Source organism: Bos indicus x Bos taurus, chromosome 8 (assembly GCF_003369695.1).
Source record: "Bos indicus x Bos taurus breed Angus x Brahman F1 hybrid chromosome 8, Bos_hybrid_MaternalHap_v2.0, whole genome shotgun sequence".
NCBI lineage: Eukaryota > Metazoa > Chordata > Mammalia > Artiodactyla > Bovidae > Bos > Bos indicus x Bos taurus.
In genome coordinates, this window is record NC_040083.1 from 5,238,560 (window position 1) to 5,264,849 (window position 26,290).

At 44.7% G+C, this 26,290-nt stretch overlaps 1 protein-coding gene across 1 annotated transcript in view; it reads left to right on the forward strand.

The window, feature by feature from the left end:
- Positions 1–26,290, forward strand: part of GALNTL6 (polypeptide N-acetylgalactosaminyltransferase like 6) — a 1,496,983-nt gene that overhangs the window by 1,438,472 nt on the left and 32,221 nt on the right. The window lies entirely within an intron of this gene.

Sequence of the window (26,290 nt, forward strand, 5' to 3'; positions counted from 1 at the left end):
TGTGACCCCGTGGACTGCAGCCTATCAGGCTCCTCTGTCCATGGAATTCTCCAGGCAAGAATACTGGAGTGGGTTGCCATTTCCTCCTCCAGGGGATTTTCCCAACCCAGGGATCAAACCTGTGTCTCCTGTGTGTCTCCAGCATTGCAGGCAGGTTCTCTACCACTAGCGCCACCTGGGAAGTCCCAAAAACCTTTAATAATTACGACGAAAATGTTCAAGAGGAGCTACAGAGGACCTACGACGGTACAAAGCTCAGTAGTAAGCCTTCTTTTCTTTTTTAATTTATTTTTTAATTGGAGGATAACTGTTTTACAATATTGTGTTGGTTTTTGACACACAACAGCACAAATCAGTCATAATTATATAGATATAATATCTATATATGTATAGATATATGCTTGGTTGTTTCTAGAACCTACCAATATGCTTGGTTCTATATCTGTATAGGTATTATATATATCTATACCCTCCCTGTGAGCCTCCCTCCCCCATCCCATCCCACACCTCTAGATCATCACAGAGCACCAGGCTGGGCTTCCTGTGTTATATAGCAGTTTCCCACCAGCTATTTCCCTTACACTGGAGAAGGAATTGGCAACCCAATTCAGTATTCTTGCCTGGAGAATTCCATGGACAGAGGAGCCTTGGAGGCTACAGTCCATGGGGTCGCAAAGAGTGGGACACGACTGAGTGACTAACACGTGCACACACCTGTTTCACACATGGTACTGTATATATATCCGTCAATCCCACTTTTGTAATTCATCCTTCCCTTTCCTTCCCCTACTAACATAGATGTCCACCAGCAGATGAGTGGATGAAGAAGATGTGCTACATGTACACAATGGGCTATTACTCAGCTGTAAAAAGGAACAAATCTGTTGTAGTGAGGTGGATGAACCAAGAACCTGCTGGACAGAGTGAAGTAAGACAGGAAGAAAAAAATATCATATTGATGCATATATATGGAATCTAGAAAAATAGTATTGGTGAACCTATTTGTAGGGAAAGAATGGAGCTGCAGTTATAGAGAACAGACTTGTAAGCTTTCTTAAAAGTAATGCCTTCAAGTAACTTCAGACATGTAAACAGTTGCAGTCTAAGAAAATACTATAGAAACTCAAGAGATTACCTACAGAATGCATTTCAGACTGATCATGAATACTCTTATAAATTAAGTTTTAATTAGGACTCAAAAGCCTCATACCAATCAGATATCTAGTCATTATTGTGTTGGTTAACAATGCTTTATCTCTTAATATTATAAACTCCACATAAAAATGATTAAAGTCTCATTCTTGTAAAAAACAAAAACGGACCTAGGAGTCAGCTAACAGTTTAAAACCACTTGCCATAGACAAGACACTGCTGCTGCTGCTGCTAAGTCCAGTCAGTCGTGTCCGACTCTGTGCGACCCCATAGACAGCAGCCGACCAGGCTCCCCCATCCCTGGGATTCTCCAGGCAAGAGCACTATGAATACCCAAAAAGTTGACCCAATAAATTAAAATACACTAAATATATTGGGTTCCAAAATCACTGCAGATGGTGACTGCAGTCACGAAATCAGAAGATGCTTGGTTCTCAGAAGGAAAGCTATGACAAACCTAGATAGCATATTAAAGCAGAAATATCACTTTGCTGACAAAGGTTGGTGTTTAATGCATAAGAACTTGAACAAACTCCAGGAGATAGTGAAGGACATGGAAGCCTGGTGTGCTGTAGTCCATGGGGTCACAAAGAGCCGGACATAACTGAGTGACTGAACAAGAACAAATAAACAAAAAGTTGTAAATTCATAAAAGAAAGGGAGGTGAGAAAAAGAGAAACCAAGCTGAAAAATCAAGAACTAGGTCTGATATAATCTTTTAAAAACAGCAACAGCAATACCAACAAGATCAAATCTGAATTTAATTAAGCTTTTAAACGAAACTTCAGTCCACAGGAAACTTGGGCGGTAGAAGAGAAAGTTAAATGACATCTGAAACCAAATCTAGAATTTAAGAATCTAATTTCTTCACTAAGTCCATGCAGGGTAGGGGTGGGGTCTAGATTATGAAATATTCACAAAAGTTTTGTACAGCTTAAGAACCACACATCATGAAATGGAACTTGCTTGGATCCTGAATAGAATATAATAAACTAACTGAAAAGAGGCATTTTTAGACAATTAAGGAAATCTCAATCTGGGTTATGTATTGATGACATTAATTATTGTTAATTTGTGGCTATGTGGGGAAATGTTTCTCTCTCTCTCTCTCTCTCTCTTGCTCTTTTCTCTCTCTTTTTCTCCTAGAGAAGATTGCTAAACCATTTAGGGGTGAAATGACAAGATACATAGAAAATTATTCAGCAACAGCAGGAGGAGGTTGGGAAGATGAACAAGTATGGCAAGATGCCAACAGTTTACAAACATCCATGATTGGTATATAGAAATTTTCATAATAAGATTTTTTAATGCATTGGCTTTAAAGGGATGTGGGAACTCAGTAACAATAGGGAAATAGCTACATGTTGGTGACAGTGTAGTCACAGCTAGTCATCAGCATTTTATTTTATTTCTCCCCTGGAGCTAAAATCATTATATTGGAATCATCATCATATCTCTCATGTTTGAATGGCAGAATGCCTCAATAATATAATATTTTACTCAGGTTTTATATTTAGGATATTTATTAGCTCCGTCTGAGAACTGGTGTAGAATAACATGAAAGAAGACACCATAAATATATGAGCAGATGGCATCTTTGTGGGGAGGAGGGTTTATTATTGAAGTATAGCTGATTTGCAATGCTGTGCCAGTCTCCTCTGTACAGCAAAGTGACTCAGTTATACACATACATACGTTCTTTTTTAATATATTCTTTTCCATTATGGTTTGTCACAGGACATTGAACATAGGTCCCTGTGCTGGACAGTAGGGCCTTGTTGTTTATCATCCTATATATAATAGTTTGCATCTGCTAATCCCAACCTCCCAGTCCTTCTCTCCCCCACCTCCCCTCAAGGACTGTTTTTCCCCCCCTTATTTTTTTTAAATTATGGAAGTATGGTAGCACACTTACTGGAGACCTGGAGAATACAGAGCAAAGTTACATATACTTCCACTATATATTACAATTATTTTTAAGTAGATAAATTAAGATTTTTAGTTGCAGTTTCAATATCAAACTATTAAAAATTAATAGAATATACAGAAAAGTATAAAGATATACTTGACCTGAAAAGCACTATGAACTAGCTTAACATAATTAAGATTTACACAATTTTCACACAACAGCAGGACACAAATTCCCTTCAAATTCCCATAGACAATAAACTAGGAAACAGAAAAAAAAATTTGACTGAGGCTTGAAACTTCTAGTCCAATTCTGAGAATATAAAGAAATGCTACATTGTTTTAAAAAAGAAATTAATATGTGATAGACACAGGGATCAAACCTGGGTCTCCTTCATTGCAGGCAGACTCTGTACCATCTGAGCCACCAGGGAAGCCCCATGGTATTTATTATTAACTAAAGTACAGATTTTGCTAGTGTCCATTATTTGTTCGAATTTCACAAAATTTTATGCTAGTGTCCATTATTTGTTTTCATACCTTATTGAAGATTTCACATTGCATTTGATCGCACTGAGCAGCTTCAGTTACATGCAACAAATTCTGATAAATTCTCTTTTCATTTTTATTGTTATCATTAGAAAATTATATTTTCTGATTTTCCTTGTTATGGCTTCTTAGATACACCCATCATTTAAAAGTGGACATTTAATTTCCAAATACATGGGGTTTTCTTAAGTACCCTTGACATTAATTTCTTATTTTGATACTAATTTCTCATTTAAATGCTTTCTTCTCTATTATCACTCTCTGTGCTTTTTTTTATTTTTTAACTTTATTGAGGCTTTCAACAGCTAAGACAAAGATCTTTCTTGGTAAATGTCACCTTTTTGTCTGCCAGAATCTCTCTCTCATTTCTAAATGTTGGACTACTGGTTATTAGTTGTCTAGAGAACTTCCTTCTTTCTTATCAGTAACATACAATTATCTTTCAAAACCATGTTATGATTAGTAAACTTCAAAGAATAGTTCATGTTTTCAAAATGCTTACTCTAGATAGGTTAGTCCTCCAAACATACATGAAACATAGAATCTAGTTATCCACCATTTAACCAGATAGCAACAGAGATCACACTGATTTTAAAAGAAAGAATGAGGGGGAAAAACCACCATGTTTACAGGAGATGCCAGCTTCCACAACCAAAATCACCATGTAGCAATCTGGGTCAAAATAATCCTATTCAGAGGAAGTAAAGGAGGGGAACTCAGACAGTAAAGAATCTGCCTGCAATGCAGGAGACTCAGGTTCAATCCTTAGGTCAGGAAGATTCCCTGGAGAAGGGAAAGGCAACCCACTCCAGTACTCTTGCCTGGGAAATCCCATGGACAGAGGAGCCTGGTGGGCTACAGTCCCTGGGGTGCCAAAGAGTCGAACATGACTGAGCATGGCACACACACATGCACACACACACACAAAGGAGACCAAGATGATAGACCTAAAAAGCACTGAGACACAGAAGTCACGTAACTGCCCGTGTTCCGTGATGAAGAGGCAGAGCTTGTCCAAGGCACACCCGGCAGCACTCAGCCCTGAGCCCACGGCAGCCAGAGCCACGGAAGAGCACTGCACGTCTCCCCACAGCATCGGGTTTAAAGGTGGGGAGGAAAATAACACCATGAAAAATAGCACTGATACGAAATGGCCTGTTAGAGAATAGAATGCACCATACAGAACACTTGCTTAAATGAAAGTTTCAAGAAGATGCTGTACTTCAATCTGAGACTGCCGATTCCCCACACACGAGCACCTACCATCAGCCTGGTTCTCGGGGAAAGGTTTGCAGGGTGCCGGCCTAAGGAAAGGGCTAGATGGATGAAACTGACCCTCCTCTTTGAAGATCCAGAAACGTTGCTCCTGGCAACCATAAGTTCATTTGAAGTAAGTCAGAGAGAGAAGAAGAAATACCATATGACGTCCTTTATATGTGGAATCTAAAAAGAAACAATACAGATGAACTTACTTAAAAAACAGAACGGGACCTCACAGAGACCAACACATTCTTTTTTGTGCTGATCCACCGAGTGGGTGACTGTGGACTTCTGCTGGCCACCCTGCCTCCCCCAGGAGTCCTTCCATAGCTGTCATTGGACCCATCGAGCGTTCACTTTCATTCCTCTGGCGTCACTCCTCAGTATTAATGGGCCAACCCCGCAGCCATCACAGCGGATGGACTGTGAGCACGTGAGACAGTTAGGGTTCTGAGTTTTGCTCTCATGTGTCTTAAGGACTAGTGACCGTGATGAGGGTGAACTGTTTTCATCATTCTGAGGGATAAACACCTCACCCGCAGCACGCGGACTAAACCCTAAAGTTCTTGAAATCCTCCTTGCAGTTCAGAACAACCTCAAATGAGACCGTTTCTCCTCAAACCACAAAGGTCATGACAGAATTGTTGCTACTCAGTATTCCCAAGGACAAGCCTCTGCACCTCCCAAAATAACAAACCCAACACACCCCCTTAGATTCACAGGCTACCTAAGTGCATACAAATGAGCAAGAAAATCCCACAATGCAGCAGCTTCCCAGTGAAAACACGGGAATTGACAAAATGCTAAATACCCCTCAGCTTTCCCTGTTCGTCTGTTCTGCAAACCCGACTGATCTCACTCTGCCGCACAAAACGCTCCATGTGCAAAGTCGTGACAAATATGAGAATAATAGCAAACAATCATTGTTCTCAAAGTTCAGAACACGCCCTGAGTCCTGCTGAGCTCCCAGGCACCTCTGTTTGTTCAAATTCCATGTCCAACGTTTATGGGATATTCTAGAATCCAGCGAGTTAATCTCTCAGGTTCCACAGTAGTAAAATGAGAATAGTAGTCCCTATGTTCCAGAGTGAGTTGAGTATTAACTGTCACGATGCATGTAAAGCTCTCATCTCAAGGTCTGGCCTATGGGACATGAGCAACAGAAGCCGCCTGTCTGCTCGGGCAGTAGCAGTGGTACCCACAGTATCTGCACATCCAAGTTTATGGCTACAGTAACAGGAGTCTTTAACAGTCTGGCCATCTCAAAGCCAAAGGAATGCAGAATAACCCAAAGATAATCATTTCACATATGCTATAGTTATTGGTAATTAAACATCTAATTCTCATATTTAAAAGAGAAAATTACATTTAACTCTCTTTCATGCCAAAGTGAACTGAGCGAATTTTCTCCTGAAGGTAATCAGTTTTGTCTCCCCTAAAAGATCTAATTGTCAACAAATGTTTGGGATAGAAGATGCCAACTAAATAAAACAAAGAAAACTGAATATGGAAAGAGCAGTTTCTTTTGACAGTGTCAGACCCAATACTGACATTCTGAATGGGTGGATGGTGGGGGGAAGTTCAAGTTCATTGTGAGTCTACACCTGGGTTACATTGAGCAGAAACAGGCAAGAGTCTTCCACCGTTCAAGGACTCCTTTATTTCCTCTCTCTTCCTCTGCAAATGAATTATAAAATCACTAAAACTTTAGAAGCAGAGTTTGCCTCTTCTAGCTTGTGTATGTGTGTGTTAGATGCTCAGTCATGTGACCCCATAGACTGTAGCCCACCAGGTTCCTCTGTCCATGGGATTTCCCAGGGAAGAATGCTGGAGTGGGTTGCCATTTCCTCCTCCAGGGGATCTTCCTGACCCAGGGATTGAACCTGGGTCTCCCATATTGCAGGTGGATTCTTTACCATCTGAGCCACCAAGGAACCCCCCCCCCCTTATAGCTTACTAGTATGTTTTCTTTGGTTTTAGGAACCCCCACTGAGTTGTCCTGCTTGGTTACAAAACGGGAGCACTAGAGCTAGAAAGCTTGGCCATGACTACTTGAGCTATTCATTAAGAAAACAATCTTGGTTAGTCTCTAAAGATGACAGTATGGATTGGAAGAGAGTGAGTCTCAGATAAAGCAGGATTAGAGAGGGGAAGATAAAAATCAAAATGCTTATCCCTTGCAACTTCCTTCAGCTGTTTTTAGTTTTCTCCTTGCAACTGGAAGGAATCCTGGTCCTTTGGGGGGATTTCCAGACAGCTCTCTCCTGAAACGATTATGTGCCATCACATAAGAAGAGATCATGCTATATCTCCTTGTAACTTTTTCCTTATGAGTAAGTGGAGGTGCAGTCACTGCAGACAGTGACTGCAGCCATGAAATTAAAAATCACTTGCTCTTTGGAAGAAAAGCTATGACAAACCTAGATTGTGTATTAAAAAGCAGAGATATCACTATGCCGACAAAGGTCCATATAGTCAAAGCTATGGTTTTTCCAGTAGTCATGTATGGATGTGAGAGTTGGACCATAAAGAAGGCTGAGCACCAAAGAATTAATGCTTTCAAATTGTGGTGCTAGAGAAGACTTGAGAGTTCTTTGGACTGCAAGGAGGTCAAACCAGTCAACCCTAAAGGAAGTCAGTCCTGAAGAGTCATTGGAAGGGCTGATGCTGAAGTTCCAATACTGTCACCACCTGATTTGAAGAGCCAACTCGCTGGAAAAGATCCTGATGCTGGGAAAGACTGAGGTCAGAAGGAGAAAGAAGCATCAGAGGATGAGATGGTTGCATGGCATCACCGACTCAATGGACATGAGTTTGAGCAAACTGCAGGAGATGGTGAAGGACAGAGAAACTTGCCATGCTGCCGTCCATGGGGTCACAAAGAGCTGGACATGACTTAGCAACTGAACAACAACAAACAAAGTGGAGGTGAATATGTTGTTGGTGCGTGATAGATTGAGTTCTAAATACATTGAGAAAAGTGTATTCATTCAGACATCCTATTAAGCACAAATCTCTTCCAAATTCCACCCCAAAGCAAAGGAATGCCGTGCTGCCTCACATGACCTGCCGTTATGTCCAGACCCTTTGCGCTTGGCTTCTTTTCTTTCATGGCTTTATAAACAAAGCAAATTCCCCAATCACCATCAAGTAAGCACTGTCCTTTTTTATTACTGTGAAATATGCATATAAAATTTACTTTTATAGGTATTTTTAAATAAACAGGTCAGTGGCATTAAATACATTCACACTGTTGTGTAATTATCACCACCATCTCCAGAACTTTTCCATCATCCCAACCTGAAACTCTGTCCCCGTTGAACAACTCCACATTCCTGTCTCTGCAGCCCCTGGTAGCTTCTATTTTGCTCCTTGTTTCTATGGATTTGACTGTTCCAGGTAATTCATAAGAAGTTCAGAAGAACCCTACAGTGTTTGTCCTTTCGGGGACTGGCTTTTTTCACTTAGTATAATGTCTTCAAGATTCATTCATGTTGAGGCATGTATCAGAATTTCATCTTTTTAAGGCAAGATAATACTCCATTGTGTATGTGTGTGTGTGTGTATATATATATCACATTTGTACGTTGTACATATATATCACATTTTGTTTATCCATTCATCCATTAATGCAACTTTGGGTTGTTTCCACATTTTGGCTATTCAGATAACGTTGCCATGAACATGGGTGTACAAATACCTGTTCAAGTCTTTGCTACCAATTATTTTGTGTGTATACCCTAAAGAAAGAAAGTGAAAGTGAAGTCACTCCATGGACTGTAGCCTATCAGGCTCCTCCGTCCATGGGATTTTCCAGGCAAGAGTGCTGGTGTGGATTGCCAGTTCCTTCTTCAGGGGATCTTCCCGACCCAGGAATCGAATCCGGCTCTCCCGCATTGCAGGCAGACGCTTTACCGTCTGAGCCACCAGGGAGAATTACTGTATACCCTAAAGGGGAACTGCTACATGGCCATCAGCAGGTGGTGCAATTGTCCCTTGAACTAGAGTAAGCCAAGGGGAGGTGCTGAAGTCTACGACTAGCAAGAGTGGGGCTTTCGCAGCTTCTCAGGGCCCTCAAATCAAAGTTGGAATCCCAAGCCCACCACAGACTTACTGTAACCTCAACCTCGCTATGCCTTGTTTAACAGGGTAAATGCTGGCCAGCAGAAAGCTATGTCCAGATCCAAATTCCTGAGCCTGTGAACGTGATAGTATTTGGGGAAAGGGTCTTTGTGGATGGAATTAAATTAAGGATCTCAAGATGAGATCATGCTAGACTATCTGTTGGTTGGTTGGTTTAGTCACTAAGTCTTGTCAGACTCTTGTGACCCCATGGACTGTACCATCCTGGGCTCCTTTGCCCATGGGATTCTCCAGGCAAGAATACTGGAGTAGGTTGCCATTTCCTTCTCCACTAGACTATCTGAGTGGAGCCAAATCCAGTGGCAAGTGTCCTTAGAAGAGACACACAGAGGAATGGGGAAGGGAAGAGAAGAGAGGGGAAGGCCATGTGCAGACAGAGGCAGAAATGGGAAAGTAGGCGCACACTAAGGAATGCTGGGGTCTCCCAGAAGCTGGGAGAAGCAAGGAATGATATTTCTCCTCAAGCCTTTGGAGGGAGCACAACCCAGCTGACACCTTGATTTTGAACTTTTGGCCTCCAAAACTCTGAGAGACCACATTTCAGTGCTTTACCCTACCAAGTTTGTGGTAATTTGTTACAGCAGCTACAGGAAACTAATACAGCTTGGTTTCCTCATTGCAAAATAGAAATGCAACCATACCTCCTTCATAGAGTAGTTTTGATGATAAAATGAAATAATCCACAAAAAGCACCTAGCCTAGGGCCAACAGCATGTTCTTAGTGAAATGCTGGCTGTTATTTACTGCAATGGAAACCCCGTTTGCATAACAAATGGATGGCGGAGGCAATGCAGTACCTAAGTCATACACGAGGCAGTGGTTCAAGAGAGTGGTCCCATAGTCATTGTCTTGTCTACCAGTGCCCATGGGTACAGGGAGATTTTCAGATCCTGAATTCCAGAGAGCAAAGTCTAAGTTTCCATGTGTCTATGTGTTGGGGCTGGGGGGGAGTTGTATGTAATAATCACGTGAAATAGTCTTTATGGGCCAACAGAGATACAAAGTGAGAAAACTTCGTGTGTGTGTACGTTTTTCTGGAGAGCCCATGGCTTTCATCAGATTCCAAAAAGAGTTTAGTATCACTTACATAAAGTGATATTAACAGCCTTGAATAATAAGATTAAGACCAGGCTCAAAAATATAAAACAAGTAACTGTCCCATTCAGCTGGAGGGCCACCTGAGGCTCAAAAAGTCATCGCTGGAGCTTAGCCTGTGACCTAATTCCAGCAACAAGAGGAGTCAGGACTTGAGTGCATGCTCAGATGTGTCTGACTTTTTTGTGACCCCCTGGACTATAGCCCCCAGCCTCCTCTGTCCTTGGAATTCTCCAGGCAAGAAAACTGAAGTGGGTAGCCTTTCCCTTCCCCAGGGGATCTTCACGACCCAGAGGTCGAACCTTGGTCTCCTGCACTGCAGGCAGCTTCTTTACCGTTTGAGTCATCTGGGACTCCCTTAAGCCGCCCCGTGTGTGGTATTTTGCTATGGTAGCCCAGCTGGTGAATTCATTAAACACCAAAAACTATGCCAGATGTTGGAGTTGGAGATGATGAATGCATAGCTTCTCCCCAGGGTCACTGGCTTGAGGGAATACTACAGGCTCCTGCAAGACACAGAAGCCAGCCCTTGATCTCTCAAAGCCACCTGAAACTCAGCGGGTTTGCTGAACTTGCACGTGAACTTGCCTGGACCAGCTGTTTAAGTTGTACATGGACCCAGACTCACTAGACTGGAACCAGACTTCTGCAGGCTGTCTTTAAGACCTCTTTTGTTTTGTCCTGCATAGTTTTGTGGTTCTGTTCTGCTCTATTTCCAGGGAGAAATAAAGTTTCACTCTCTCCCAGAGAAAGGACAACAGTCAGCTTTTGACACCCACCATTTCAATCATAATCTCATCGAACTCTGATTAGCTCGTTCTGGGAACTATCTCTCCATTGAGTCTGTTGTGATTAACTACATCCACAGCTGGGCTTCACAGGTGGTGCTAGTAGTAAAGAACCCACCTACCTGCCAATGCCGGAGATAGAAGAGGCTCAAGTGTGACCCCTGGGTCAGGAAGATATCCTAGAGGAGGGCATAGCAACCCACCCCAGTATTTTTGCCTGGAGAATCCTATGGACAGAGGAGCCTGGTGGGCTGCAGTCCATGGGGTTGCAAAGAGTCGGACACAACTGAAGCAACTTACAATACACATACAATTAAGAAAATTGTGAGGAAGACTATCCAAAATGCTCAAATTAGGAGAAAGTGTGGGATTATTGTCCAGAAAGCTGACTGGAACATTCAAGCATTCTGAGATTACTGCACTGGTTGTTGCATGAGATGATGGCCCAGTGTGGGATTTCTGGTGTCACTGGTTTAAAAGGAGAATATTTGCTTTTTTCATAGGAAATATTAATCAGTTTTCCCTACTAGTTTTGCATGAATTTCTCTTGATTCAGGACATAGAGGTAGAATACTGGTCAGTGTGACACAAAATTTTAAGGCTAGACCTCCAGAGTTCACTATTTCTGCTCCTCATCTGTTTGATTTGTGTCAGGAGGTGAGGAGGAGGAGTTTCCTGTGCTATACAGTAGGTTCTCATTATTTTATACATAGTGTCAATGGTGTATATGTGTCAACCGCAACCCTTCAATTTGCCCCAACTCCCTCCTTCCCCTCTTGGTTTCCATATGTTTATTCTCTATGTCTGTGTGTCTATTTCTTCTTTGCAAATAAGACCATCTGTATCATTTTTCTGGGCTTCCTAGGTGGGGCTAGTGGTAAAGAACCTGCCTACCAATGCAGGAAACCTAAGAGACACAGATTTGATCCCTGGGTCGAAAAGATCCCCTGGAGGATGGCATGGCAACCCATTCCAATACTCTTGCCTGAAGAATCCCATGGACAGAGGAGCCTGACAGGCTACAGTCCATAGGGTCACAAAGAGTCAGATACTAAAGAAGCAACTTAGCATGCACACATATGTTTTTTCTAGATTCCACATATATGTGTCAATATGCAATATTTGTTTTTTTCTGATTACTTCACTCTGTATGACAGTTCCCAGGTTCATCCCTGTCTCTGCAAATGGCACAATTTCATTTCTTTTTATGGTTGAATAAGATTCCATTGTATTTATGTAGCACATCTTCTTTATCCATTCCTCTGTTGATGGACAGATTACTTCCATGTCCTGGCTATTGTAAACAGTGCTGCAATGAACACTGGTCTACAGGTGTCTTCTTGAGTTATGGTGTTCTCTGGGTATATGCCCAGCAGTAGGATTGCTGGGTCATATGGTAGTTCTCCAAGTCACCTCTTGTACTATGGTGTGTTTAACAGTGATGAAATTTACAGTAGAAAGCTCAGACCTTGAATTATCTTACTTGAAAATAAAGACAATTTGCTGACCTTCCTTGGAAGGATGACTGTTAAACTCAAGAATGAGTTCAAGAGAACCAACTTCCCTGGAGAACTTTAAGAGCCCACAGATGTCCATACATCTCAAGGACTTTGCTTTAATCCTCTCCAATTCAGCAGGACACGTACTTCTCAGAATCAACCTTATGATTCTTGACTGCAGATTTTCATTAACTAACGGTACTGAATTTTACACAAAAGCCTAGCATCCCTTTATTAGACAAGTTTTTAAACCTGTCCACATTTCCATGATCTGAACTGAATTCAAAGGAAGAACTGTTTTATCTAGACACCATGCTCCGTGAGTCATTTCTCAAGCACTAAAAACTTGTTTTATTTTCACTGCCTATAGTGACCTGGATTCTCAAGAATAATGTTGAAAGTTTTCAAGATTACAACAGAGTTGGAGCAAATCTGAGATTTACTGGCAGTTCTCAGATGAAAGCGGCCTTGACGGGAGTGTTTTTATTAGCAGAATATCACTCCAGGGGAAACAACAGGGATGGGAAATGTCAAGGGATTAGGGGCCAGGTCTGGGGAGATGGCCCTGTGTGCGCTCTGAGCAGCGGTGCAGCAGGCATGGTGATAACCAGTCTGCAGTTTCCTCCCACAGTCTCAGCTGACACGGGGCCATGATGCCTCCAGGGCACACAAACCACCTTCTCCAGAAGGCACTGCCTTCAGTGCAGCATCTCCGCTTAGAAGCCCCTCACAGGCACGGATGGTGCGGCTGACAGCGTGGGACGTGGTCTTCCTGTAGACTCCTCCTCCCTGCAGAATACTCTGACTCCCTGCTGACTTTCAGATCTTCTTTAGGCAGTTTTTCCTGTAGATAGTCTTGAACTCTCCCTGTAAAACTTTCCTTCAGGTCTCATTTCCCCTCCTCCTATGCAGCTTTAATTTACTCTTCTGAGTTTTGTATATTGCAGGGAGAGAACCGGGGCACAAGAGAATCTGTGCATCTCCCAAGCGACTCCTTGTTGTTGCTTAGTTGCTGTATCTGACTCTTTGTGACCCCAGGACTGTAGCCTGACAGGCTCCTGTGTCCATGGGATTCTCCAGGCAAGAATACTGGAGTGGGTTGCCACTTCCTTTTCCAGGGGATCTTCCACGGATTGGCCTGTGGCTCTTGCACTGGTAGGCAGATTCTTTATCATTGAGCCACCTGGGAAGCCTGAGTTTTCCTGTAGAAAGTCTTGAACTCTCCAAAAAAATTTTCCTTCAAGTCTCATTTGCCCTCTTTCTGTTCAGCTTTAGTTTACTCATCTGAGTTTTGTATATTGCAGGGAGAAAACCAGGGCACACGTGAGTCCTTTCATCTCCTAAGCTATTCTTTAGACTTTAACAAAAAGTCTGCCTTCACATTTCTGGTGTACAAAAGATCAAAATTGTTCCATCTTCTCTGCTTTACAAAGGATACACCCAGCTTCATTGGACACAAAAGGAGGTATTTCCTCATTGACGGTGTAGATCAGGATAAAGTCACCACAGTTGTGCAGCTTTCTAAGTTTTCTTTTTGGAAAATGTTATATTTTAAGAGTCTAGGTTCGAAATCTAGAGTCTCGTGCAGAGGTCAGGAAATGCTTCCTCCCCATAATCTGTGACTCCTCTGATTCCCGAAGCCCCTTAACCCCTGCCCAGAGTCCAGGCATCGCGGGCCAACAGCTGTCCCCTTCAGCCCTGGGCCTAGATGATTTAATGGTCACTTGTCCATCCCTGGGCTGCCAGCACTTTAACCAAGCAATCATTACAGGGGTCTTATTGCTGACCCTGCTTCAGCCTCTATTCCTTGGTCAGACTCCAACCCCACCCAGGACGGAGCTCTCTTCTAAACCCAAGGGTTCACAACCATCTCTCATCTCCATGCATCCCTTGGGCTCAGTAAAGCATTTGCCACCAACATACCACCCCAAATTGCACTGTTCTGGTGAATTAATTCTCTCCATTCCCATTGCGTGGGTAGAGCAAGGATCTAGGATCAGAGATGAGGGTACCAATCCTGCTTGCCATCTACCTGTTGCATCATCTTGGACAAATCATGTAATTTCCCAGAATCTCAGTAACAACTGGAAGCACACGCACTTCACGGCAGTGGTGCAGATGAAGAAGTGAAATGACAGTTGTGAAAGCTCCCAATTCAGTATGAAGCATTGTTGTTGTTTAGTTGTGAAGTTGTGTCCAACTCTTTGTGACCCCATGGACTGTAGCCCACCAGGCTCCTCTGTCCATGGAATTTCCCAGGCAAAAACACTGATGCGTGCTAAGTTGCTTCAGTCATATCTGACTCTCTGTGATCCCATGGGCTGTTGCCTGCCAGGCTCCTCTGTCCATGGGATTCTCTAGACAAGAACATGGGAGTGGGTTACCATTTGATTCTCCAAGGGATCTTCCCAAATCAGGGATGAAACCCGTGGCTCCTGCATTGGCAGGCAGATTCTTTACCACTGAGCCACCAGGGAAGCCCAGTATGAAGTATAGGTATTCTCATTTCTTTTCCTTCTGTCCGAGAATGTTGCTTAATTAGAAGTGGCTAATTTACACAAATTTTCCTCATCTATTTGTGCAAATCGAATCATTTTTGGCAACTAACCCGTCGTCTGAAAGTTCTGACACTAGATATATTTCACAAACAATATTCACAGTCCCTCACTTCAAGTCGCAAGACACAGTTTTAGAAATAGACTATTTGGAGCAGAGCACATACATTAAATCTGAAAGCCCTATGGTGGTGTTTGTGCTGTGGGCTCTTCAATTCCTTGTGTAATGTAAGCTAGGCTTCCGAAACAAGTGGTTCTAGTAGGTCCCAGGGCACGAGAGAGATGCCAAAGCAATTACATTTATGGTGAATTCAGAAGAGGAAAATGTGCGTGCAATGGGAAGATGATCTCTGCGGGCTTAATTTCTAGGAAAGGAGACAGTCATCTCTGCCAGCAGCCACTGTATGCCACTGGCATGGAGCAATTAGTGGGGATGATCCTCGAGAGCATAAATGGTGTCATGACCACGAGGCAGAACCTTCCATAGTGAAGGTCCTAGAAGGATAATGAGGGCGTCGTCAGTGCTTTGAATTTATAAGCTGTTTTCTAAAATTTTGTGTTGGAGTGTAGTTTATTGACAATATTAGTTTTGGGTGTACAGCAAGGGGATTCAGATATATATACATACACATGTATTCCCACCTCTCATATATATATATATATACACACATACATACACACACTCTTTCAGATTCTTTTCATTATAGGATATTACAAGATATTGAGTAGAGTTTTCCCTGTGCTTTACAGTTGGTCCTTATTGATTATCTCTTCAATACACAGTAATATGTACATTTTAATCCCAAACTCCTACTTTATCCCTCCCCGCCATCTGCCATTTTTAATTTCTAAAATCAAAATGAAAGTCACTAAGTCGTGTCTGACTCTTTGCAACCCCATGCATTGTAGCCCACCAGGCTCCTCTGTCCATGGGCTATTCCAGGCAAGAGTGCTGGAGTGGGTTGCCATTTCCTTCTCCAGGGGATCTTCCCAGCCCAGGGATCGAACCCACATTGCAGGCAGATTCTTTACTGTCTGAGCCACCAAGGAAGCAGCGTGTATATTTTAATCCCAATCCTATTTTATCCCTCCCCACCATCTGCCACTTTTAATTTCTAAAAGCACCTCACTTTTTTAACCCATCTCAGATGAACTGGGGCGGGGCTTGTTTATATTTCTATCCTCAAGTCTACTCACCCTGAAAGGTTGTTTTGTTTTAATTCTGCTTTTTCTCGTTCCCATCGAAGTCCAGTTTCTTGGAAGAGAAGCTTCCATTGGTTGACCTCCCTTTTCCTCCTTTACTGATCTTGAAAATTTCCTAGCTGCCAAATTCAACAGCCCCTCCCAGACCTTCAGCCTGCTTGACCTCACTAAGGAATTTGACCCTGCTGACCCCCAGCCCTGTCCACTTCTGGAAAACCTCTCTGGTTTTCCTCTTATTTTCCTGACTACTCCTCCTTTGACCGCTTCCAGAAGAAACCATTCCTGGGACTTCCACCCTCAACCCTCCTCATCCTCTTTGCTTCTGTGATATCCGGTCCTTCAACTATTACTCAAAAGTGGTTGCATCAGAGTCCAGCCAGGAGAAAGAAAGAATGCCAGTAATTTGAACAGGGAAATCTTCATTTGAACGAAAGTGTTAACACTGATGACTAGAAAAAGATATGTCTATATTAATCAAACCAACAAGCTTAAGTAGCTTCAATACCAGATATCGATTCAGTACTGAGTATTTCTCAGATCACATGAATCTGAAATTCACTCTATTTCTGAGAATTCATGTAAGCATGCAATTTCTGTCAAGCAAATAAACAGAGCTCAGACACAAAGCAATCTTGGCAATGCCATTTGGAGGCAGAGATACCTCATAATTAGAAGGGACACATAGACATGCGTATATCTTTACAGACAAAGACATCTCACAGTTTTCCAGCTAGAGTTTTAAGAGGCCTTTTTTATTTTCTTCTTTCTTCTTCTTCACTCTCAGGGATTAAAGTTACCTAGAGCACAGGTAGATCATTTACATCTCAAAGGCACATGAAGACAAACACCCATTCCTTCCAGAAAGCCAACTTCCTCTAAGGGCATATGCAAAAACCAGTTTCAGAATGCCAAAGATTCCTATTTTGGCCATTTTCAGGTACTGTTTTTACTTTCTAAATAGCCAGTTCAGTTTAAACAAATAACAGTAATAATAATACGTATCATCCACTGTATATTAATACATTTGTTGTGGTTCAGTCGCTATATCGTGTGCGATTCTTTGTGACCCCATGGACTGCAGCACGCCAGGCTTCCCTGTGCTTCACCATCTCCTGGAGTTTGCTCAAACTCATGTTCATTGAGTTGGTAATACCATCTAAACATCTGTCACCCGCTTCTCCTCCTACCCTACTCTTTCCTAGCATCATTAATACATATGCCTCACTTTCAGAGAAACAGGAATACACATTTAAGTTAACCTTTGCTCAGCACCTGTGGCCGTTCTTAAAATAAAAAGCAATGGCCTGGGACTTCCCTGGTGGTCCAGTGGCGAAGACTCCTCACTCCCAGTGCAGGGAGCCCAGGTTCGATCCCTGGTCAGGGAACTAGATCCTGCATGTTGCAACTAAGACTTGGCACAGCAAGTGGAAAAAAAAAAAGGCAATTGGATTTCCCAGGTGGCTTAGTGAATAAGCATCTGCCTGCCACCACAGGAGACACAGGTTTGATCCCTCATCTGGGAAGATCCCACAGGCTGCGGAGCAAGTAAGCCGGTGCACCAGAATACTGAGCCGGTTCTCCAGAGTCTGGGAGCCGCAAATACATACGCCCACATGCCCTAGAGCCCCTGTTCTGCCACAAGAGAAGTCACTGTCGTGAGAAGCCTGGGCACCACATCTAGAGGGTAGCCCCCACTTGTCTCAACTAGAGAAAGCCCGAGCAGCAAAGGAAGACCCAGCGCAACCATAAATAAAGTTTTAAAAGAAATGCCCAGAGGTGCGTCCACTGCCTTACGGTCTAACTTCGCTTTCCCCACTGTCATGGCGGCCAGAATCTCCACAAGCCTGAGGGTGTCTAGGGGTTCTCTGTACTCTTGGCAGTGCCCAGCCGTCATGGAGAGCCACCATAGGACCCCAGTACTGGCGGATGGCACCCTGGGGTCCCCCCTCACCCCTGGCTTTCGAGACCCGTGTCAGTGGATGACCACAGCGGGATTACAACGGTAATCTGCCAGCCCCCGTCCTCATTTCCCAACATTTTGGTGCTCGTGGGCATTTCCTCAGTCCCCTGGCTGCTCCGCCAATTTGTTGGACTGCACCCAGAAGCTTAGCTTTAAGACCGAAGGAAGAGCCGGGGTCAGCGACAGAGACATCAGCGGTTCATGGAAGGGGGCACTTACCTGTCTGAAGCAGGGTCCCGGGACAACAGACAGCCGCACTGTATGCAGCGGAGCGCAGGCATGACAGGGCGGCCGCCTCCGCCCCGGGGCAGGGTGGGCGGGGTGGGGGTGGGCGTGGGGGTGGGGACTGGGGGAGATCGCCCCTTATAGGGGGATTGACACCTGGTCTGCACCGGGGTTACCAGGGCAACCAGCAGAGGGCCACGCCCCTCACGGCCCCTTTGATGAGCCATCCAGGTGGAGATTTCTGATCTCAACGTGAGAACAATCTGGGGCAGGTGTGTACGGAGGTCAGTCATGTGAGTCCGGTAGCAGAGATTGTTCAACTGGTGGGTCACTCCTAATGTGTGCTGGGCTTCACTGTGAGTAGAATGAAGCACTCATTCAAGGCTGGAATAAGACAAACCCAGTCTGAGGGTCCAGGTAAGGCAATGGCACCCCACTCCAGTACTCTTGCCTGGAAAATCCCATGGACGGAGGAGCCTGGTGGGCTGCAGTCCATGGGGTCGCTAAGAGTCAGACACGACTGAGCGACTTCACTTTCACTTTTCACTTTCCTGCATTGGAGAAGGAAACGGCAACCCACTCCAGTGTTCTTGCCTGGAGAATCCCAGGGACGGGGGTTCCTGGTGGGCTGCTGTCTATGGGGTCGCAGAGTCGGACGCGACTGAAGCGACTTAGCAGCAGCAGTCTGAGGGTCTCATGTAAAACATACTGACTACAGTTGACACCGAATTGTATAACTGACACTAGCTAAGCAAGGAGAGGCTTCCGATGTGGTTCAGTGGTAAAGAATCGACCTGCCAGTGCAGGAGACATGGGTTCAACCCCTGCATCAGGAAGATCCCCTGGAGAAGGAAATGGCAACCCCCTCCAGTATTCTTGCCTAGAGAATCCCATGGACAGAGGAGCCTGGTGGGCTACAGTCCATAGGGTCAAAAAGAGTCACATACAACTGAGCAACTAAACAACAAGAAGCAGCAAGGAGAACTGAAATGTTCTCATCAGGAAAAAAAAAAAAAGATAAATATGTGAGGTGATAATTGTGTTAATTAACGAGAAAAATCATTTCACAAAGTATACATGTATTAACTCACCACAATGTATATGGTAAATATCTAATTTTTTATGTCAATTATACCTCGACAAAAGCTGAATTTAAAAAAAAAGAGAGAGATTCATGAGCTCTCAGAAGACAAATCCTTTTCCCGCTTTTCTAGTAAAAATCAAAAAAGTTGCAAGACCCTGAAAGAAAATTGGTCCTGTCCAGTGCATTGGCAGCAGTGCTGCGGCTGCTGCTAAGTCGCTTCAGTCGTGTCCGACTCTGTGCGACCCCACAGACGGCAGCCCAGCAGGCTCCCCCGTCCCTGGGATTCTCCAGGCAAGAACACTGGAGTGGGTTGCCATTTCCTTCTCCAATGCAGGAAAGTGAAAAGTGAAAGTGAAGTCGCTCAGTCGTGTCCGACTCTTTGCGACCCCATGACTGCAGCCTACCAGGCTCCTCCATCCATGGGATTTTCCAGGCAAGAGTACTGGAGTGGGGTGCCATCACCTTCTTCAATTGGCAGCAGAGGTGCCTGCAAAATTCTCTCTGTGCTACAGCATGCTGTGGGGACCAAAAAAGATCACAGCTTTCCGAGACTGAGAAAAATAAATGATCACAGCACCATGGGATCTAAAGAAATGCTGTCAATCACTGAGGAATGAGAATCACGAAGCAACAGTTTTTGGAGCCCATCAGTCAAGCTATGGACGTCTCTGCCTGACCCCACCTGGGGACCTTCATCTCCCCTAGACCCACCCAGCCCAGTGAGGACACCCTGCCAGAAGAAGGCTTAGAAACCACTGGTCCTCACGTGTCAGAACTTTGGGAATGACAAAGGACTAGATGTGCTTTCAAAGGAGGGGACAGACTTTTCTGAGGAGGTTGAATTCAAATGTATTTTTCTGAATTTTTAAAACTGAGATATAATTGACCTATAACCTAGTCAGTGTATTGAAAAGCAGAGACATCACTTTGCCGACAAAGGTCTGTATAGTCAAGGCTATGGTTTTTTCAGTAGTCATGTATGGATGTGAAAATTGGGCCATAAGGAGTGCCGAAGAATTGATGCTTTTGAATTGTAGTGCTAGAGAAGGCTCTTGAGAGTTCCTTGGACAGCAAGAAGATCAAACCAGTCAATCCTAAAGGAAATCAATACTTAATATTCATTAGAAGGAATGATGCTGAAGCTGAAGCTCCAATACTTTAGGCACCTGTTGCAAAGAGCTGACTCATTGGAGAAGAGATGCTGGGAAAGATCAAGGGCAGGAGGAGAAGGGAGCAACAGAGGACAAGATGGTTGGGTGGCATCACTGACTCAATGGACATGAGTTTGAGCAAACTTTGGTAGATAGTGGAGGACAAGGAAGCCTGGTGTGCTGCAGTCCATGGGGTCGCAAAGATTTAGACATGACTGAGCTACTGAACAGCAACAACATAATCTATTTACCTCCGGGTGTCCACATAATGATTTGATATTTGTACCTATTACAAAACAATCACCGCAATAAGTCTGGTTACCATCTGTCACCGTGGAATTACTAATTTTCTTGCAATGCAAGCATTTAAGACCCACTGTCTTAGCGCATACAACACAGAATGGGTAACCGTCGTGACCATGCTATAGGTCACATTCCCAGAAGCTTTTCATTGTATAACTGGAAGATTGTACCTTTTCACCATCTATACCATTTCATCCACAAATCCTCTTTTATTTTCCACTGTATACAATGTCTAGCATAGTCCCTGGGACATCCAGGTACTTACCTAATGTTTGTTGAATGAATCATGAACCCATTACTTCTCACTTAAAAACCCCAAGTCTATGAAAGGGCGATAGCAAATCCCACTCCTGCTGAGCTGGTCTCTCTTTGACTACCCACTGAATTATCTGTCCCCACTTGCCAGCCACCTCGATGTTTATTCCCTGTGCCCCTTCTTCCAGCCTCTTCATAAAACCTCCCTTGTCAGGGAGGGAAAGCGCACGTTTCAGATGAGCCAGCATTCTCCTGCTGACCTAAAACAGCCTTCACTCTGCCAGACCTCCTAATCCTCGCCCCAGGAGATCTCTGTAATCCTGTCTCGCGTCCCGAGTCCCTTTGGCCCCATTTTTCTCCTGTTCCTAGTCAAGCACCGCCTCACTTTCTAATCCTGCTCCAAGTCTCTTGGTCTTTTGAGGTGATTTTCGTCCTGCTGAGTCTCCACGCTGGATGTTGGAGGAACAGAGCAGGAAAATGCCCTTTTCTGCCCCAGATGAATCAGTGACCCTGTCCTAGATGTGTGTGTGTTCGTGTGTGCTTGTGTGAACTGCTTTTCCTTTAGCTGCAGATACACGAGCCCATGGTGGAAAAGTTGAAATCATCTGCATTCTTTTCTTGTCTACTTTCCCTTAGAAAGAAAACTTTATTCAAAAGTATAAGCAAGCATTAGGGTCTGTTCTGTTGCGATTGTACTCACCAGCTCGCTGTGACGGAGCCATGTTTGTGAGCTGAGGATGGGGTGTGAATTGAAGAGGTGGGCGTGAGCAGAGTGGATGGACAGGCTGGAGTGCAGGTGCCCACCTCATCCTGTGCTGGACTCTCGGTGGCTCTTCTCTGGCACAGCGAGGGGCTGGAATTTACACAGATGTGGACAATTATGCCTTTGGAACTTGAAATTTGGTTTCCAAAGCCATTTATCCCAGTGTCTACACAGATGCCATTTGGATGAGAGTTTAGAACGTTTGAGAGTTCAGACGATGGTTTCCTCTACCCCTTGCCAGAGCCCTTACACATTCACAGCATTTAGAAAGAGAACCAGGCACTCTGACAGCTTTGGGCAGGACTGGCACATCCACTGCCCAGCCTCGCTGGGTGGCCCACGTCCTTTTTTGCCTCACATCCTCCTCTTCCAAGAGCAGAGCCCGTGCAGCTGGTCCCTCTGCAGCCACGTGGCCATAAACCAACAGCAGCTGCTGTTCCCTCCACCTGGACTCAGGAGTGGGAACAGGAGTGCCCTGAAGGAGCCTTTGCCATCAGTTGACACTGGGCTTTCCAAATGGCTCAGTGGGTAAAGAATCCACCTGACACTGTAGGAGACACAGGGTAGAAGATCCCAGGGTGGGAAGATGCCCTGCAGGAGGGCATGGCAACCCACTCCAGTATTCCTGCCTAGAGAATCCCATGGACAGAGGAGCCTGGTGGGCTACAGTCCATGGGGTCACAAAGAGTTGGACATGACTGAGCAGACAGCAGAGCTCTAAGAATAGAGAGGCTGTGAGTTCAGTGGCCAAGAATAAAAAGAAAGCTCTTCCCAGCGTTCTGTCTGGCAACCCCCGGTGGAGCAGCTTTAAGAAACTGAAACCCCGGTCCTGGTTGAGATCAGACAGGCATTAATGGATGCTGGACCCCAGAGAGTGATGCAAGCTCAGACTTCCACCTTTCGGGCTGCTTCTCTTTCACCCAATAAACTCAATCACACACCTGGGAACTGATCCCCCAAAATGCCTCTTTTAAGCTTGGGTCCCCAAATTCCACAGTGAAATTCCTCCCTGGCTCTTGATTGAGGAGGTGGAGAAAAGGTGAAGGAATTGGGACTGACTGGGGCACTCGCTGACATGGCCAAGTTCATGTCCTGCCCGTCCGGATCTCCCAGGAAACTAAGAGGAAGTGGGTGGGACTTCCCTGGTGGTCCAGTGCTTAAGACCCTATGCTTCTACTGCAAGGGGCTCAGGTTCAATCCGTGGCCAGGGAGCTCAGATCCCACATGTTGTAGGCATGCAAGTGTGCTAAGTCACTTCAGTCATTTCCAACTCTTTTCAACCCTGTGGACTTCAGCCTCCCAGACTCCCCTGTCCAAGGGGTTCTTCAGGCAAAAACACTGTGGTGGGTTGCCATTCCAGGGGATCTTCCTGACCCAGGGATGGAACCCAAGTCTCCTGCATTGCAGACGGATTCTTAATCACTGAGCCACTGGGAAAGCCAACCATGAGTGTGGCGCAGCCAAAAAAAGAAGAAAAAAAGGGAGGCAATTCCTTTGTGGAATGTATGTGGAGGTGGCATGCATTTTCTGTCATCCGGGTTCAAATGTGGAGTCTATGGCAGCCAGAAAAGTGAATACAAAGTGCTTGTGTGTGTCCACTTCCAGTTCCTTTGTTTTTGCAAGAGTGTCCATAGCTCTCCGTGGCTTCTTGGAGAAGTCTGTAGGCCAAACCAGGTTCAGAACTGTCACCTGTGTCCTCCATGATTTTACATCCCCTGTCAGCATGGACAGACACCTGAGAGCACCGGTCCAGCAGCAGAGGGTGAACCCCAACTGTGGCCAAATTTCCTGAATAAGGAATCTGGTATCCACCGCTTTGATTCCCTCCTGACAACCCTATACCAGCCTCTACTCCTATAGTGGCAGAAAGCAAAGAAGAACTAAAGAGCCTCTTGATGCAAGAGGAAGAGGAGAGTGAAAAAGTTGGTTTAAAACTCAACATTCAGAAAACTAAGATCATGGCATCCGGTCCCATCACTTCATGGCAAATAGATGGAGAAACAGTGGAAACAGTGGCTGACTTTATTTTGGGGGGCTCCAAAATCACTGCAGAGGTGATTGCAGCCATGAAATTAAAAGATGCTTACTCCTTGGAAGGAAAGTTATGACCAACCTAGACAGCATATTAAAAAGCAGAGACATTACCTTACCAACAAAGGTCTGTCTAGTCAAAGCTATGGTTTTTCCAGTAGTCATGTATGGATGTGAGAGTTGGACTATAAAAAATGCTGAGCACTGAAGAATTGATGCTCTTGAACTGTGGTGTTGGAGAAGACTCTTGAGAGTCCCTTGGACTGCAAGGAGATCCAACCAGTCCATCCTAAAGGAGATCAGTCCTGGGTTTTCATTGGAAGGACTGATGCTGAAGCTGAAACTCCAATACTTTGGCCACCTGATGCGAAGAACTGACTCATTTGAGAAGACCCTGATGCTGGGAAAGATTGAAGGTGGGAGGAGAAGGGGATGACAGAGGATGAGATGGTTGGATGGCATCACCAACTCACTGGACATGAATTTGAGTAAACTCTGGGAGTTGGTGATGGACAGGGAGGCCTGGCGTGTTATATACAGTCCATGGGGTCGTAAAGAGTCAGACACAACTGAGCAACTGAACTGAACTAAACTGACTCCTATAGTAAGTGGAGGACTTCTCTGGTGGTTCAGCAGTTAAGAATCTGGCTGCCAGTGCAGGGGACACGGGTTCCATCCCTGGTCAAGGAAGATCCACATGCAACTAAGCCCGTGTGCCACAACTACTGAGCCTGAGCTCTAGAGCCTGGAAGCCACAAGAGAAGCCACTGCAGTAAGAAGCCTGTGCACTGAGACTAGAGAAAGCCCACGCACAAAACAACAAAGACCCAAGGAAGCCAAATTTAAATAAATAAAAACTAAAAAAATTAAGTAAGTGGAAATGAAACAGCCCATGTGCCTACCACACTGTGTCCCAGCATCACTTATTTGATTGTGATATCCAGTACATCACATAACCTCCTCTCTGCCTCACTGCCCCAGCCCAGTAGGATCAGGCCCCATTCAGGCATCATTCTCTACTGGAGAGACTCCCTATCTACTCATTCTGGGCAAAAGAATTGTGACTAAAATGATGCCTCGGGTAGATCCTGTTCTTGTTTCCATTCTTAGCAGGACCTAAAGGGACTGTTATAATGCAGGACCCTGTAAAGACGTGAAAAGGACCAAGGTCCTCGCACTCGTCTAAGCACACACACCTCAGTGGCTATACACACTGACCAGCTGTGCTACAGGAGGTGGTCCTGCTGGCGGCAGGAGGACCAGTGGAGGCTCTGGGTGGGAAGATTTGATGTGGGGATGCATCCATGTCCAAACTTTTTTCTGTTACCGTTTCTGCTGTTGATACTTTTCACCATTTTCCCACCCCTAACTATTCAGTTCTTAGTGCTGTGCTTAGTCGCTCAGTTGTGTCAGACTCTTTACGAACCCATGGACTGTAGCTTGCCAGGCTCCTCCATCCATGGGGATTCTCCAGGCAAGAACACTGCAGTGGGTTGCCATGCCCAGAGGATCTTCCTGACCCAGGGATTGAACCCAAGTCTCCTGCATTGTAGATGGATTCTTTACTGTCTGAGCCACCAGGGAAGCTCAAGAATACTGGAGTGGGTAGCCTATCCCTTCTCCAGTGGATCTTGCTCCCACATTGCAGGCAGATTCTCTACCAGCTGAGCTACCAGGAAAGTCCATTCAGTTCTTTACTACAATATTTGCAAAGAATGATTAAGTCATTTTTTTTCTCATGCTATAACTTTTCAAAGTCCCTCTACATGATGTAGAGCAGCGGTCCCCAAACTCTTTGGCCCCAGTTTCGTGGAAGATGGTTTTTACACAGACCGGTGGGGAGGTGGTTGGGGATGATTCAAGCACAGTGCATGTATCGTGCGCTTTATTTCTATTATCTACATCAGCTCCACCTCCGATCATCAGGCACTAGACCCTGGAGGTTGGGGACCCCTGGGGTAGAGAATCTTCATCCAGTCAAGGAGTGCACCAATAGTCACTGTCTTTCCCATTTTCCTAATACTCTCTTGTTGTCTCTCTTCAGTCACTAAGTTGTGTCCGACTCTGTGACCCCATGGACCGCAGCACTCCAAGCTTCCCTGTCCTTCGCTATCTCCCAGAGCTTGCTCAAACTCATATCCATTGAGTTGGTGATGCCATCCAACCATCTTATTCCTCTGTCACCCCTTCTCCTCCTGCCTTCAATCTTTCCCAGCATCAGGGTCTTTTCCAATAGGTCAGTTCTTCTCATCAGGTGACCAAAGAACTGGAGCTTCAGCTTTAGCATCAGTCCTTCCAATGAATATTCAGGGTTGATTTCCTTTAGGATTGACTAGTTTGATCTCCTTGCTATCTAAGGGACTCCC